Raw genomic sequence first — 16,419 nt, 5'->3', positions numbered from 1 at the left:
AACTGTAATATATACTCAACTTCCAGCTCGTTGCGAAATGTTAGGTTAAGTTTATTTCAAGGTTCCCGTTACCGTTCTCGTTCTCATGAAGTACTGTGAACTAACGTGTGGAACATGGAAGCTTTCCCGTTCTCGTTCTCAGCCCTGGCACAGATTTGTTTCCTATTACTGCACTACCTACTACAGAGGGTGAGTTACTTGTGTAAATTTGCTATCTAGTGAGTAGCTAGTTAACTTAATGAAAATCGTAAGGAATGTTGTTAAGAACGATCGAAGTTCAAAAAACCGTAACGTAGCAGTTAATTTGTCACGGTTGATTATTTCACAGTCAGGTGATCACGTTTAGGCTACATCTGGTTTTAGATATTTAAAAAAAATCTTCACTAAAAAGAATTAAAAGTAAAGAACTTATGGTGAGCTGTTGTCAATATTCACTTTCGAATTACCACAAAAATGTTCATATCTACTATAAATTTCAAATTCGATTGTCGTATAGTTTCGAATGGTAGTTTTGAAAATGTACGTTACTTTCCTAAAATCACAGTTAAGCATCGGCAGTTCCTAACCTACTTAAATTTGGAAAGGTTTAGTCGGAGAGTGGTATAGCATTTTTCGACTGTAATCTCTAACCTTCAACATTTCACTTCTTGTAACTTATAAAGCAGTAGCAGTTATAAAGAACATCAAGGAATGTTTCATCTGAGTCCGTGGTTTCGTTTCCGGCTCTCAGTCACGTGGTAATCGAATGAACGAATGAAATGAACGAATCGTTTTGGTGAATTGTTTCAAATGAATCGGTTCTTCTAAATGAATCGTATTCCTCATCTCTAGTTCAAAGTTTCCCTGACCACAGGTTATAAATGTTCAATGTGTCCCCAGTGTGCTGAGCGGCAAACACCTATGAGGAAGCCAAACTCATTCCATACGCGAGAAAGCATGTCTCGTGTTACTGAGTGCACCACAGCAGTGGTGCGGTTCTTCAGGTCGGCCAGATTTGCTGGTAGACGTGGGACGTAAACCATGTCCATAACATAGCCCCGCAGGAAAAAGTCACATGGCATGAGATCGGGTGGTCTCGGTGGCCAGAAATGTAGAGCCAAGTCTTCCTTTCCTATGCGACCTATCCATCACCGAGGATGAGCTTTTCCTAGTTGGTGGTTCAATGCCTAATCGGAGACGAAAAGCCCACTACACTGTAACTACCGACTCACATTTTGCAAATTCAAGAACGCAGAAATCCTGATGCTGCATAGTAGCCATCTTATTCACAACTGACGGTGAAGCGAGACGGCACAAGTATTCAAGCGGCCGTTTTACGCAACTATCCCCCTAGCGGTCGTGTTCCCAACTATCATTGCCCAAGCGGTGGTGGTCAACAAAACTTTGAATCTCCCACTGTTCATTGGTATGTAGATTATTCATTTCGTGAAAGACGTTAATTTAAATGGGTTCTACCTTTCTGAAAATCCCTCTTAAAGAACTTTTGAAAAATCTTTGAAAACCCTTTTGAAAAACACTCTTTACATTCAATCAAATACGTAATGTAAATACGTAATGATTTTCAATCTTCTGTTGAAGAATATGTTCCCCATTATATCATTTGGATCCTTAGATGACTACTACTACTACAAAATGTTTTTATCTCACCCCCGAAGGGGGAAGCGGGCCTCCTAGACGATGACGCCGTTTCTCAGGCCGAGAGATTTGTGTCGGAGAAGGTGAGAGGGTTGGCGGCGGTGCCCTATACTAAGAACTAGTGATGGAATAATCGAATACATTTAATAATCGAATAACCTCCATCCGATTTAGGATAATCGAATACTTTTAATAATCGAATAACCTCCATCCGATTATTTAAATAATCGAATAACATAATCGAATGAGTTTCAAATGTCATTCAGTTGTCTCGCATAGAATAATCTGATACGTCGTGATCACAGTTTTCGGTTTAAATGTGTCGGACGGATAATCGATTGAATTTTTTTTTCGCTAGTGGCTTTACATCGCACCGACACAGATAGGCCTTATGGCGACGATAGGATAGGAAAGGCCTAGGAGTTGGAAGGAAGCGGCCATGGCCTTAATTAAGGTATAGCCCCAGCATTTGCCTAGTGTGAAAATGGGAAATCACGGAAAGCCATCTTCAGGGCTGCCGACAGTGGGATTCGAACCTACTATCTCCCGGATGTAAGCTCACAGCCGCGCGCCTCTAACCACACGGCCAACTCGCCCGGTAATCGATATAAATAGGCGAATAAATGAACTCTTACGAAAAGTAGAAATACTCCTTTTTTAAAAATGTAACTCCAAATGTTGAAAGTAAATGAGTGTAAATAACTGTCTTAATAACATCTGTAAAATAAAATTCCTTTTTTAAGCAGATGCCGTCTTCTGGTCACACGATGGAACTCAGCCCCAGTATTACCAGTTGATAATCAGGCAATATACCTACTTTAATTTTTTGCCGTCCGGGTCCATGGATAAATGGTTAGCATGCTGGTCTTTGGTCCAATGGGTCCGGGTTCGATTCCCCATACGGTCTGGGATTTTAACTTTAATTGGTTAATTTCTATGGCTCTGGGACTGGGTGTTTGTGCCGTATTCAGCATTATACTTCATCTTATGTAGGGCTGCATTTTTAAATGTTTTTAAGTTTAAGAAGTAGGCCTAGTGCGTTTCAGTAATTTTCGTAAATTTCTATTAAATGTGTGTACTATATTTTTGTTACTTTAATAGTAACTATTTCCCGTATTTATTGATTTTATAACTATGCGTGCTAATATTTCGATCATAAACCTACTAAATTTCATTTCGCTGGAGGTTTTATGAAGTTTCCAGTGCGTGTATAGTTTCAAAGTTCCTCATGTATGTTATTGTGGAGTTAAGGTGTATGTGAAGCTAACGTTCTGATACTGAAGGTATTTGTACAGTGGTATTTACATTTAGTTCCTTTTTTTCTGTTATACAACAAATAGACGTTAAATTTATATTTTTCAGGTGCAATAATTCGTTCCCTAGCTTTGGTACGATTGAATGAAATTGAAGTGTACATTTGTTTATATTTACAAGTTCTTAAAGTGTATTTTTTTATGTTTTATGATTATTTTTACAGAAGTATGTGCCTTGTTTTATTGTTTTGGATAGGTCAACATTTCGTCGCTTCACCGGCAAAAGGTTGTATCCCACAAAGCTCTTCCTATCCATTATTCTCCTTAAGACTGGTCACGCCTCCCAGCCACATGTGAATACGCAGTCCATTAGAACAATGTCTGTTGTGTTCGTTTTCCTATGTCGATGATTAAACGAAAATGAACCTTACATGCATTGTACACTAGGAGTGCGTAAATACGTAATGCAAACGTACATTCCTACAGTACGGTACTGTAAGGTTCATTTTCCTTTACACACGGGCATAGGAAAATGAACACAACAAAATTTGTTCTGATGGACTGCATATCCATACGTGGCTGGGAGGTGTGACCAGTCTTAAGGAGAATAATTAATAGGAAGAGCTTTGTGGAATACAACCTTTCACCGGTCGAGCGACGATTTGTAGCTTTTCGGCCAGTTTCATTTTTTCATTACTACCATCTACCGTTTTCATACAGAAGTTGTTGGACCCAAATACAGGTAGTTTTACAGTTTGTGTTTCGCTTCATTAAGTTTCAATTTCGTGTATAAGTTGATAGAGATTATTTTCGATAGGTTTTAGATAACTTCATGTGAAATTGTATATGGTATTTTTTAATGTTTCTGTGAATTTGTTTAACAGCATCTTTGATTCTTTGAATCCTATTTGTTTAAAATTCCAAGTATATTTTATAAAGCAATTTATGTTTGGGAAACGAAAGGCAGATATTCACAAAAGTAAAAACATACTTTAATTTTTTAAATGTTAATATTATATAACATTTTGTAATGTGTTGCTAAAACGGCAAAATAGTACATATAATTTTCGAATGATATTCTGCAGTATGAGCTGTTTTTAAGTTCAAATTCAATTTTACCTATTCCGAACCTGGGAGGAGAGTGATTAAAGACTCCGTTTCAGTGACTCAAGAAGCCTATTTTCCAGTATGACCTGACGTTCACTGTTGGGATTACAAGCCACGAGTCATCGTATTTTACGTAGGCTTCGAATAACACCAATATGCAATGACCGGCAATCGAACCCAGTCCGTCTTTGTGACGAGGCAGCGATTACGTCACTGAGCTAACACGCTCCCTCAGACAGTCAATTTCAGTCAATTAATTTATCAATCGTTTTCTTGACAACGGGACAAATCGTTGTTAAATCGATTATTCCTAAGAAACTGTTTATTCAAATTGTCTTTCGATTGTTTCAGAGTAATCACTCATTCGGTTGGTGCGAATGAATGTTAAAATAATAACTTTTTGTTCGATTATTTCGGAAGCATTCAATATTCAGTTGCCTCATTCATTCAAATGTAGTTTCGAATGAATAAGCGAAAAACTAATCGATTATTATTACTGTTTGTCTTTGCTGTCAAGACCTAGTGTTCATGTCTTCTTGCATGGGCTAGGAGAAATTTGTTACTTTTATTGACCTGTCTCTGTCATATCCTTGACTTCGACAATATGGAAGTGACTGAGTTATGAGCGATGTTAATAACCGCATTCCTAAAACAGCTAGTCCCTGATATGAATGGTTTAAAAATGCCGTTCATAGGGTCAGTTGATGCGTGCATTTCAGTGCGCTTGGTAAACTGATAGTCCATATAATAGCAACGGTTGGGCCGGCGAGGAAAGCAACGGAAAACTACATAATTCCCAATTTCCCTTCTAAGCCTCTTCAATGATGCCTAGGCCATCTATGACAGCTGATGGCGAAGCTATTGAGGATCCAACCATCCTTCGGACTGAATACTCAAAATATTATTATTATTATTATGAGCGAGTTTGTTGCGCGTTTCGGGTCCCTTTGCTGTGACCTTGCATTCGGAAGATGATGGGTTCGAACCACACCCTGAAAATGTTTTTCCATGGCTTCCCATTTCCATACCAGGAAAATGATGACGATGATGTAGGCCTAACTTAATTAAGGCCGCGGCCGTTACTTTCCCAGTCCTGGAACTTTCCCAACTTTGTGTCACCGAAAAGAATTCTCTAGGTTCCATGTCTTCAAATAGGGTCACTATGTTTCTAACTACTTCATATGATTCAGTTGAAAACATGTAATATTTTTCATTTAGAACGTTTCTTTTTTTTCTTCCAATTTGCTTTACGTCGCACCGACACAGATAGGTCTTATGGCGACGATGGGATAGGAAAATCATAGGAGTGGGAAGGAAGCGGTCGTGGCCTTAATTAAGCCAAGTCACCCGGTTAGAACGTTTCATTGCTGTGTATGTAGTGGGTGCTGAAATGAGGGGTATTTAAAATGACCATTCTTAAAGGTTGTAACACATTCCAATCTCCGTTTTATAAGTTATTAACGTTTTTACACTTCTACAATCTAGTTTAATTGGGGCTGTCGTCATTAGGGCTCCACTTTCCATGACCTAGAAACTCTAGAAATATGCACGCACTTATTCCTTAACAGATAAATATGACAAAACACAATGAAATATGGCAGAAAAATGCTGTCCAAACATTGCTTAGAAGAGTCTCTAAGTTCTTCATTTTACAAAAGGAAAAGAAAAGTGTATATTAAGAACTATTCACCCTATAAAAATAGAATAAACTGAATTAAGAAACTGTATTTTACAGAATCCACACTTCACTGTAGAGAACGCTAAAGATTCTAAGGCAAAGGCGAAAAATATTTAACGCCTGTCCTCTGCAAAACTAATTTTTTCACAGTTAAATTAACAGTGCCACTGCAAAAGGAAAGCAAAGCCGTACAGGCCATGAAGGCCCTTGGAGGGGTGGAAGGTAAAGGCTTCCACTATCCGTAACCTCGGCACTTGACGGGGTTGAGTGGTTAGCTCTATGCCCGGCCGCCTTTGCCCCCAGGAATTAACCTGGTACTCATTTTTGTTGTAGACTGAGTGAACCTCAGGGCCATGTAACAGTGCCACTGACTACTCAGAATTACTACCTAGCAACAACGGGTTTGCAACCAATTAAGAGGAAATGTTTGGAGGTGTAGGCGAGACCGACCAATAGTAACATTTTGTCTTTTTGTATTTTGACAACTTACTTCATTTAAGGGGCTCATGAATGAAAAATTGCAATTTTTAATCAATATTCTAATTTTAAATGTTAGTCTAGAAACCCCAATTCTTCCCTTTTCAAGTTCCGTTATCAGTTTTGCCCTAACGCCATTTTTAAAGCCCTAAATGCCGGATTCAAAGGGTAGCGACATGGTGTATAGTATATAGATCAAGCATACGCCCCTTTCTCTCACGTTTTCAGACAATATCGTCTTCTAAGTTCTTTCAGACTACCATTTCAATAATCCCGTTGGAATATATTTACATTGTAGTAGGTCTAGGCTGTGCAAAGAGGAGACAGAAGTCTGAGGAAGTAGCTTACAGTCCAGAGCAGTTTTAAAGCAACTATGTTTCTTAAAACATTCAATTGCATTTTACTAGCTTAAAATATTATCAGCTCATTGCTATGTATAAAATGCTTATCAAATTCATATGAAATTTTATGATAAAATTTCAATATGTACAGGAATTAAAAGTAGTTCTGCGTTTTATTATCAGTTGAATATAACCTTCATATTTTTGTTCCTATAATAGCACTAACCTAGAGTTTTGCCTATTGTATGAATGACATATTAAAAAACATATCTTCAATAACCTGCAAAATCCAGAGTTTCTATTATGTACTGTATATGAGTATTTTTGACAAGCATCTCAAATTATAACCCCAAAATAATGAAAACTGTGCTGCAAAAAGAATTTTCCATGCAACTTGTAAACAATAAACATTATTAGTTAATTTTACAACAAATTAACTAATCAAGTTCAAATTTTGAACGGTGCTCAATATTATTAATATGAGTTTGTTTTAAATTTGGTTATGATAAGTAGTAAATTGTATAAATCCCAAATTTCAGTCATGACTCCCCTTTGTCCACCTCTGTGGTGTAGTGGTTAGTGTGATTAGCTGCCACCCCCGAAGACGCAGGTTCGATTCCCGGCTCTGCCACGAAATTTGAAAAGGTGTACGAGGGCTGGAACGGGGTCCGCTCAGCCTCGGAAGGTCAACTGAGTAGAGGTGGGTTCGAATCCCACCTAAGAAGTGGTTTTCCGTAGTTTCCCTCTTCTCCCCCGGGCAAATGCCGGGATGGAACCTAACTTAAGGTCACGGCTGCTTCCTTCTCTCTTCTTTGTTTATCCTTCCAATTTTACCAATCTTCCTATCCCCCAAGAAGGCCCCTGTTCAGCATAGTAGATGGGGCTGCTTGGGTGAGGTACTGGTCCTTCTCCCCACTTGTATCCCCAATGCAAAGTATCACGCTCCAGGATACTTCCCTTGAGGCGGTAAAAGTGGGATCCCTCGCTGAGTCCGAGGGAAAAACCAACCTTGGAGAGTAAACGGATTAAGAAACTGCATTTAACAGAATTCACATTTCACTGTAGAGAACACTAGAGAATTATAAGGTAAAGGAGAAAACAATATTTAACTCCTCTCCTCTGCAAAACTAATGCTTCCACAATTAAATGAACAATGCCACTGATTACTCAGAATTACTACCCAGCAACAACGGGGTTTGAACCAATTAAAAGGCAATTTTTGGAGTTGTAAGCGAGACTCACCAACAGCAATATGCTTGTGTCATTTTTTTACAACTTCTTTCATTTAACCGCAAAAATATTTTTCTAAGGAAAGTACATCCAAATTATCCAAATACAAAGAAAACCAATGTCATTATTTTCTCGAAGCATGTGAATAATAGGCCCCTGTATGGAGGACGACTAAAATAATAATTTTAATGTGACCAAAAGTGTTTTCACACCATTTTTAGTTCGTTCAAATATGAGTTAATGATAAAATATAGACTAATAAAATATGCGTTTATAGGGTCTATGACCGTGAGTTCATAAAAGCCAGATATGTGTTTAAATTAACACGAAAAAGAGATCAGGTTAAAAATATGGCATGTTATAAATATCCAAGCCTCGTCATCATTTATGTTTCTTTGGTACATACCTGATGCTCCTAACTCGTAACTGGTGAGTGGAGTGGAAATGACCGTGTTCCCGGGTGGGGGAAGGGTGTGGGGGTTATAGGGGTGGTTGGACGTGAGAGTCACAAAGCGCACACAATAGCAATGTGTGCCGCCCTTACCATGTAGTGGGTAGCCGCCGGGGGCAAGCACTGCGACAGGGCGCGTTCAACCAAGGCTAGGATTTCTATCAAGCCATTTCACACCCAATTACCCGTACCCCTACCTCCATGCAGCCCCGCAACACGCCGCGCTCTCAAACAGTAAATGAGGAATTTGAGAGGATGCTAGAGCACACATTTTCTGCCACTTTGCACTAATTTTGATCGCAACGACCTTTTCTCATCAAGACCATCAAGTCATTCTGCTGCGCCTGGAAGCACGTTGTGATTTACAATATCCAGGGATTAGCGGCTCCCAGCTCCGCGCTAACAGGACGGAAACACCTGCAGGCGCTACAAAACTTTTTCTATCTCTTCACATAAAGTGAATTTAAGAAGCGACGCTTTCTCAAAATTACAATATGCCGCTCTACTTTCTTTCGTGTGTAAGAAATTGATTTCACAAACAGATTTCGTTTGCTTTAATTCTGAAAATGTTATTGCCACATTCTCATGATGTTATTACTAAATCTAATTTTTGGTAACTATTTTCCTTGGAACGTTTGTGAATTGAATTTTAAACATGCTTGAAACTTCTTTTGATTAATCAAGATTCACATTGACAGGAAAGTTTTTTTTTCCTAGTTGCTTTACGTCGCACCGACACAGACAGGTCTTATGGCGACGATGGGACAGGAAAGGGTTAGGAGTGGGAAGGAAGCGGCCGTAGCCTTAATTAAGGTACAGACCCAGCATTCGTCTGGTGTGAAAATGGTAAACCACGGAAAACCATCTTCAGGGCTGCCGACAGTGGGGTTCGAACTTACTATCTCCCGAATACTGGATACTGGCCGCACTTATATGATTGCAGCTATCGAGCTCGGTGACAGGAAAGTGGTTTATGGGTATCTATATCGAACGATGTAATTACAGATGAAGTTGTTGATGGTGATGATAATCACCTTGTTTTATTTAACGTCCTACAGGCATTATGGTCAACAGCCCCTTATACTTCTTGTGTGAAGTATGTGTGAGAACCTGTCTGTATCTATACTGTGAATATATATTTAATAATCGAGTTTAATAATAATAACAATAATGTTATTTTTAACGTCCCACTAACTACTTTTGAATATATTCGGACACGTCAATGTGACGGAATTTTGTCCCGCAGGAGTTTCTTACGTGCCAGTAAATCTACCGACACGAGGTGGTGATAGTGGTGCTGGTAATGATTATTTTTTCAGAGCAAGTACAACTAGGCAACCATCCTCTATAAACACTAATCAGAGAGAAGAAATGGAAGGGATACGACACTTTGAAAAGGAAGACACGGGCCACGAAGGGCGTGAAAGTGAAAGACTCTCTACGCCTCGCAACCTAATACTGTCGGGGTCGGAAAAGATCAGGAGTTGACCAAGGGAGGTCGGATAGGGTAGATGAAAGTGAGGAGCCTTGCACAAGTAAGAGGAAGCAATTCCAGGACTCAGCTCACGGCCTCGTGGTCACCACCCCACGCTCCAAAGTTAAGAGCCCCTGGGGCCTCTTTTAGTCGCCTCTTACGACGGGCAGGGGATACCGTGAGTGTTATTCTACCACCCCTACCCACAAGTTGATACCGACACGAGGCTGACGTATTTGAACACCTTCAAATACCAACGGACTGAGCCAGGATCGTACTTGCCAAGGCGGAGGCCAGCGCCTCAACCGTCTGAGCCACTCAGCCTGGCTAATTGAATTTAGTTGTGGGAAGGAAGTGTTCGGCCAGGCACCCCTGTGTATCCGGAAACTAGAACCTGGTTGTTACTACGACCGCTGCTGCTGCTATAAAAGGCGGTTAAGGGCTCAATGTTGATGCTATGAGGTACCCCTTAATGGGCGGAACAAGGGAGCTTACAAGGAAACCCTTCCAAGTGGAAGTCTCCGATGTGATTGAGATTTGGTACAACAACTTCAGTAGAGATGCTTTATTCAGCCCAGTCGTATATTTAGCACCTGTTTTGGGGTGTCAAAGTTCGCTCATTTAAGCACCGGATAGACAGGAGCGAGCGCGAGGAAGCAGGTAGCGGTGGGAAGGTAATGTATGTGAGAGAGAAATAATGACAGTGTGACACATGAACTGGCCGTCAGCTCCGCCTCTACCTGCTTCCCACCGCTCACTTCTATCTATGCGGTACTTAAATGAGCGAACTTGACCCCCCCAAAACATGTTCTAAATATACGGCTGGGCATCTCATTTTGATATGGGTGAACAAAACATTCCTACAGAAGTAGTTTTATCAAATCTCAAGCAGATCGGATACTTACAGATGGAAGGGTTTCCTTGTTAGTGACTTCGAACGTGGAATGGTTGATGATTGCAACCTCAGTAAGCTATCAGTTAGGGCCATGCTTGCCCTCCTCAAGTTGCCCAAGTCGACTTTTGGGGACGTGATTGTGAAGTGGAAATGGGAAGACGGAACCGCAACGAATCTATGCCCGGGTTGGCCACATCTGATGATCGACAGGAACCGTCGAGCACTGAAGAAAGTGACACCGTATGATACCATTAGGCCTACCCGTGAATTCCGCAGTGCCACTACTTGTGAAACTAGCACTATGACCGTGCACCGGGAGATACAAGAACTGGCCTCCAAGGCTCAGGCATCCACCCATAAACAGCATATTTCGACGTTGAATTTTAAGCGCCATTACCGATCTGTGATTTAAGCGATGAATTGCGCTGTGTCATGAGGCAAGGTAGATGAGAGTATATACGTGTGCTGAATGTCAGGCGAACGATGTATGCCAGCCTGTACACCCTTCTTATTCTTTCTCTACTACCGCTTTTCTCACCCATGTCCGAACTCTATAGCACATGTGGATTCGGCCCTGTTTTACGGCCGGATGTCCTTCCTGAAACCAATCCTATTTGAAAGGGTGTATTCATTATTACGTGTTTATGTGGCGGGTGGCAGTGCGATGTATTGCCTGAATATGAAGAGGAGAGTGTTTGGACAAACACAAAAATCCAGTCCCGGAGCTAGAAGAATTAATCGGACGCGATTAAAATCCCCGACCCCGCCGGGAATCGAACCCGGGACCCTCTGAACCGAAAGCCTCAACGCTGAGTATACCACCCTGTGCACTGTCTACAGGGAAATTTTGGGGTGGTAGGGGTGATGTTTCATGTATGGGACTTGATTCTCTCGTAATACTAAACAATATATTACCGCAGAACGTTCGTTTGTTCAACCCTTGTCCCTTTTCCCTACGGACTTGGGTATGAGATGAATCTGGAATCTGTCGTGGCGTCTTTTTATGACCGGATGCCCATCTTGACGTCAACCTTATCAGAGAAGTAAATGATATGAAATGAATGAAGTGATATACGATAGTAGGAAGGGAGAGGGTGAAACCCGGTGTCGGCACATGGCCAACTCCTGTCGAATAGCACCAAGGGGTCTGCTCAAGGCTTAACGTCTCCATCCGACGAACGAATCATCATCAACAGCGTCATATGCCCTCACTCCATATAAAGACTGCGGAGAGGTTTGAAATATAATCCATGCTTTTGGCACGCAATCTAGTGATTATAAATTGTATACCACTACCTCCCCTACCCTGGCGGCCAACATTCTGATGGTGACAATTTTTTCGACCAACGGAACTCGAACCGGTTAACCTCGGTGTCAGACCGTTCAGACTTCAACGCCTTAACGAACATGGCCACCAGGTGGGCTCCTACATTATCGCAGAATGATATCAGGAAATTATTACCAGCTGCATGTTGTATACGATAGAAGACCAGTTCGGAGTTCACAGTGTGTTTCAGCAGGATAATGCTTCCTTCCATAGAGCGGTGTCTGTTCACGAGCTGTTTGTGGACGATACGGTTCTGGAAATGGACTGGCCAGGATCTGGCCTGATCTCATTCTGTCGAACACCTCTGTGGTGATCAACTACAGTGGCGACTACGCTCCATACCACAAAGCCGAGGATATCCGTTGATGTTAGACACCCAAGGGTTCAATACACATCGACAACGACCCACATCACTGACTATGCTTTTTACATAACTCCAGGAATAAAGGTCTCATATTCTCCCGGAGACGTTCCAACACCTGGCCGACAGTCTTCCCCGCAGAGTTCGAGTTGTATTAATGACCACTACTGGGCAGTATATTTCTTGGAGGACTCTTTCCAGTAGGTGTCCGGTTACTTTTGATCAGATTGTGTATATCGACACTAAAAAGTATACTCGTGTCCCAATTTCGAGCTCTTTTCAAGCACACCCCCCAATGGAGGTGAGTTTCGTGTACCGTTTTAACCACATGACAGCCGTTCTGCTATTCTTAAATCTCTGGCAGTACCGGGAATCGAACACAGGACGGTAGCGAATAGTGCTAACCGTTGCACTACGAAGGCGGACATATCGACACTGAGTGTACAACATTCGATTCTCTCACACTAGTATTACAGTTATACCGTAGCCAGGAATCGATCTACATTAAGGTCATCTGGTAAGAATACTACTTGCCGTATTATTATTATTATTATTATTATTATTATTATTATTATTATTATTATTATTATTATTATTATTATCATCATCATTATTCCGAATCGTTCACGTGAGGAACACGGATGTTCAACTTTTCCGCGTAGAGAGGGACTTTATTGTTATTATTATCATAATCAACATCATTATTTCGTGACTGTTGTGTTTTCTAAGGTGAAGGGCGAAGTCTTGTTGGTATACCAGATCCCATGAGGTAGCGATAACCATTTAGCCATTGAACACACAATGATAAAACAGCTTACTACTTTATTATCATTATTCGTTATGAAAGAATCGGAGGATTTTGTTATTTCACATAGCCATATGTATATTGATGTAGAAAATTGCATTATTCAGATGCCCATAAAAATAAGGATCACAAATTGTGACCGTTCAACCACCGCCGTAACATATTTTTCACATTTCCAATGGAGTGTTAATTAGCAGGCTTACTTCCATGAGATTATGTTGTTTTAGGATTACCACATGTAATGTAATATGTATGTATGTATGTATGTATGTATGTATGTATGTATGTATGTATGTATGTATGTATGTATGTATGTATGTATGTATGTATGTATGTATGTATGTATGTATGTATGTATGTATGTATGTACGTATGTATGTATGTCTGTATTGAACCCTTGGGTGTCTAACATAAACGGATATCCTCGGCTTTGTAGTTGTAGATTCTTCAGGTTTTAGGCATTACGGGCTCTTCTGTCGCTTGTTGACATATATCGACGGGTTATGAGAGGAAATCTATATTACATGAAATAAAATCCAAGAAGTGGGCTATCGTTTAAGTGCGGCCAGTATCCAGTATTCGGGAGATAGTAGGTTCGAACCCCACTGTCGACAGCCCTGAAAATGGTTTTCCGTGGTTTCCCATTTTCACACCAGGCAAATGCTGGGGCTGTACCTTAATTAAGGCCACGGCCGCTTCCTTCCCACTCCTAGCCCTTTCCTGTCCCATCGTCGCCATAAGACCATTCTGTGTCGGTGCGACGTAAAGCAACTAGCAAAAAAAAAAAAAAAAGAAGTGGGCTAAGATACATTTATTAACTTGAAAATGAAAATAGTGAAGATTAGATTAAGAAGGATGTGAAGCATCAAAAAAAAAATGACAGCACAGACGACAGAAATAACATGAACTGTGAACTAAATCTACGACTTCCTTACAATAGATCTCTCTCTTCTTAATTAATTGAACGTGAATTGCCATTGCCAGAAAGGAAAAGAAAGATCTGAGGATTAGATTTCAAGTAACACCGTTGTTGATTCACTTGACTCAGTTTCCGTGATCAGACTCTGAGTTTTCTTTAACTAAGGTTATCCACCGATTATATACCGCGTAGGATACCAACAGCCAGTGAATGGACCCGTAATGAATCGAAGCAGCTTCTAGTTATACTTGAATCGATCATTACTCTTTCTTTCTTTCTTTCTTAATCTTTTTATCCTCCAGGGTCGGATTTTTTCCTCGGACTCCGCGAGGGATCCCACTCTGCCGCCTCAAGGGCAGTGTCCTGGAGCTTCAGCCTCTTGGTCGGGGGATACAACTGGGGAGGATGATCAGTACCTCGCCCATGTGGCCTCACCTGCTATGCTGAACAGGGGCGTTGTGGAGGGATGGGAAGTTTGGAAGCGATAGACAAGGAAGAGGGAAGGAAGCGACCGTGGCCTTTAGTTAGGTACCATCCCGGCATTTGCCTGGAGGAGAAGTGGGAAACCACGGAAAACCACTTCCAGGATGGCTGAGGTGGGAATCGAACCCACCTCTACTCAGTTGACCTCCCGAGGCTGAGTGGACCCTGTTCCAGCCCTCGTACCACTTTTCAAATTTCGTGGCAGAGCCGGGAATCGAACCCGGGCCTCCGGGGGTGACAGCTAATCACACTAACCACTACACCACAGAGGCGGACTCGTTCATTACTCAAGTAAAATAATTGATTTAATAAGTAAACTTCCTCATCTAGAAGACATGGTGCTCCAAAGTTCCATATCAATAATTACTGTTAAACTCAATAAAACAAAATTATCGCTCTATGTTTTGTCACAACCTGACATCATGAAAATATTGTACCCCTTAACATTATTTAAAATAAGCATTTAAATGGAATGTTCCACTGAACCACAAATTAATTAATGAAATCTACAATTAACATTGAAGTGAATTAACAACTAACTTTCAGGTTATGTTTAAATAATAATAATTGTTACGGAGTTTTCCGTGGTAGTTAGAGGTGAAAGAAGGTGCTGGGGTGAACAGGTCTCAACTTACGAAATTAAAGTTAATTTAAAATTTAACAAGGTTATATTTTCCTTTCAAGATCAAGAAATAACAAATATAACAGGTACTTAGTAGCCTAGCCAGAAATCGAGAATGTACAATTACAGTTGTTACAGAATTTGGGCTCCGAGACCCAGACACACAATTCTTGAGCAATTAGCCCAACTTTAGCCACATACCAGGTTTGACAAAGGGGCAGAAAACCCCAATATGCCCAGGAGCACTTGCTCCCTATTACTCAGAAAAGCCTCCTCGAGGCACACCGAAACCAAAATTAAGAAAGAGTAACCCGCTCCCAAAGTTCAAGCCCATCAAAGGCCACACCAAACTCCACATTCAAGCTGTCCTCCAAGTACAATAACACAGGGGTAAAAATACCCAACCTACTGAGGCCTATTCTATAAAGAAACAGGACAATTACATGGTCTCCAAAATACCAACTTGAGAGGAGGCGTACTTGCACTCCTAATACACTTTATTAAAACCTAATTTGGCCCTAGGCCGCTTATGCAAGGGCTAATCCCATTCTACGGAGGTGACACGATAGAAAACTTTATGACATTACGAGAAGAAGGGAAACAGTTATGAAAACGTAGTCACCTCAAAACAACATGAGTGGGAGCTCGAGAGGGTTAGGCACTCTCTATCCCAATTTGTAGTTTAAAGAAACAGAATTTATGCCAAGAGTCTATTACATTTTAGAGGAAAGTTACATGGTAAATGGTATCGAACCTGCCCCGAGAGTTAAACTGCTGAGCTAGCAAGAAAAGAAGTTATTAAAAGGCCATTACCTTATTGATGAACTGCTGCCCGACGAAAGAGGCGCTTCCCGCCCCCTGCTACATAATTTACACTATGATAGATGTTACTGAAGTGGCGCAGAGACCCGAAAATCAGCAGTTTATATACCCTCGCGGAACATTCGAGACCTTTCAGGAATGATAACACCCGCCCACAATCATTTTATTGGACGGCCAAAAGATTACATGTTAAAACTGGAGAAGAAAACCAGGATTGGTGGGAAATTAATTATAAAATTACTCATTGGTCGAATTCAAAACTGGCGGAAAGTGAAGGGTTATACAGCCAACCTAAACAATGACTGGAAGAAATTTAACAAAGAACAAACTTATGAACACAAAATTTCTCCAAAACACAGTTCTTTCACTTCGCACTAGGGTGCATAATTGTAGTCCTTCAGTAGTGCCATCTAGAAGAGAATGTTCACACTTCTTACTACAGGCAAAACAAAAATAAATCGAAAACGACACAGTTCAGAACACTTCAAAATTTACAAGTAGGAACATCATCTGAGAAACTTGAGAATTAACACTGTAGT

This window comes from Anabrus simplex, chromosome 1, assembly GCF_040414725.1.
Source record: "Anabrus simplex isolate iqAnaSimp1 chromosome 1, ASM4041472v1, whole genome shotgun sequence".
Taxonomy (NCBI): domain Eukaryota; kingdom Metazoa; phylum Arthropoda; class Insecta; order Orthoptera; family Tettigoniidae; genus Anabrus; species Anabrus simplex.
Note: the sequence above shows the minus strand (reverse complement) of the source record.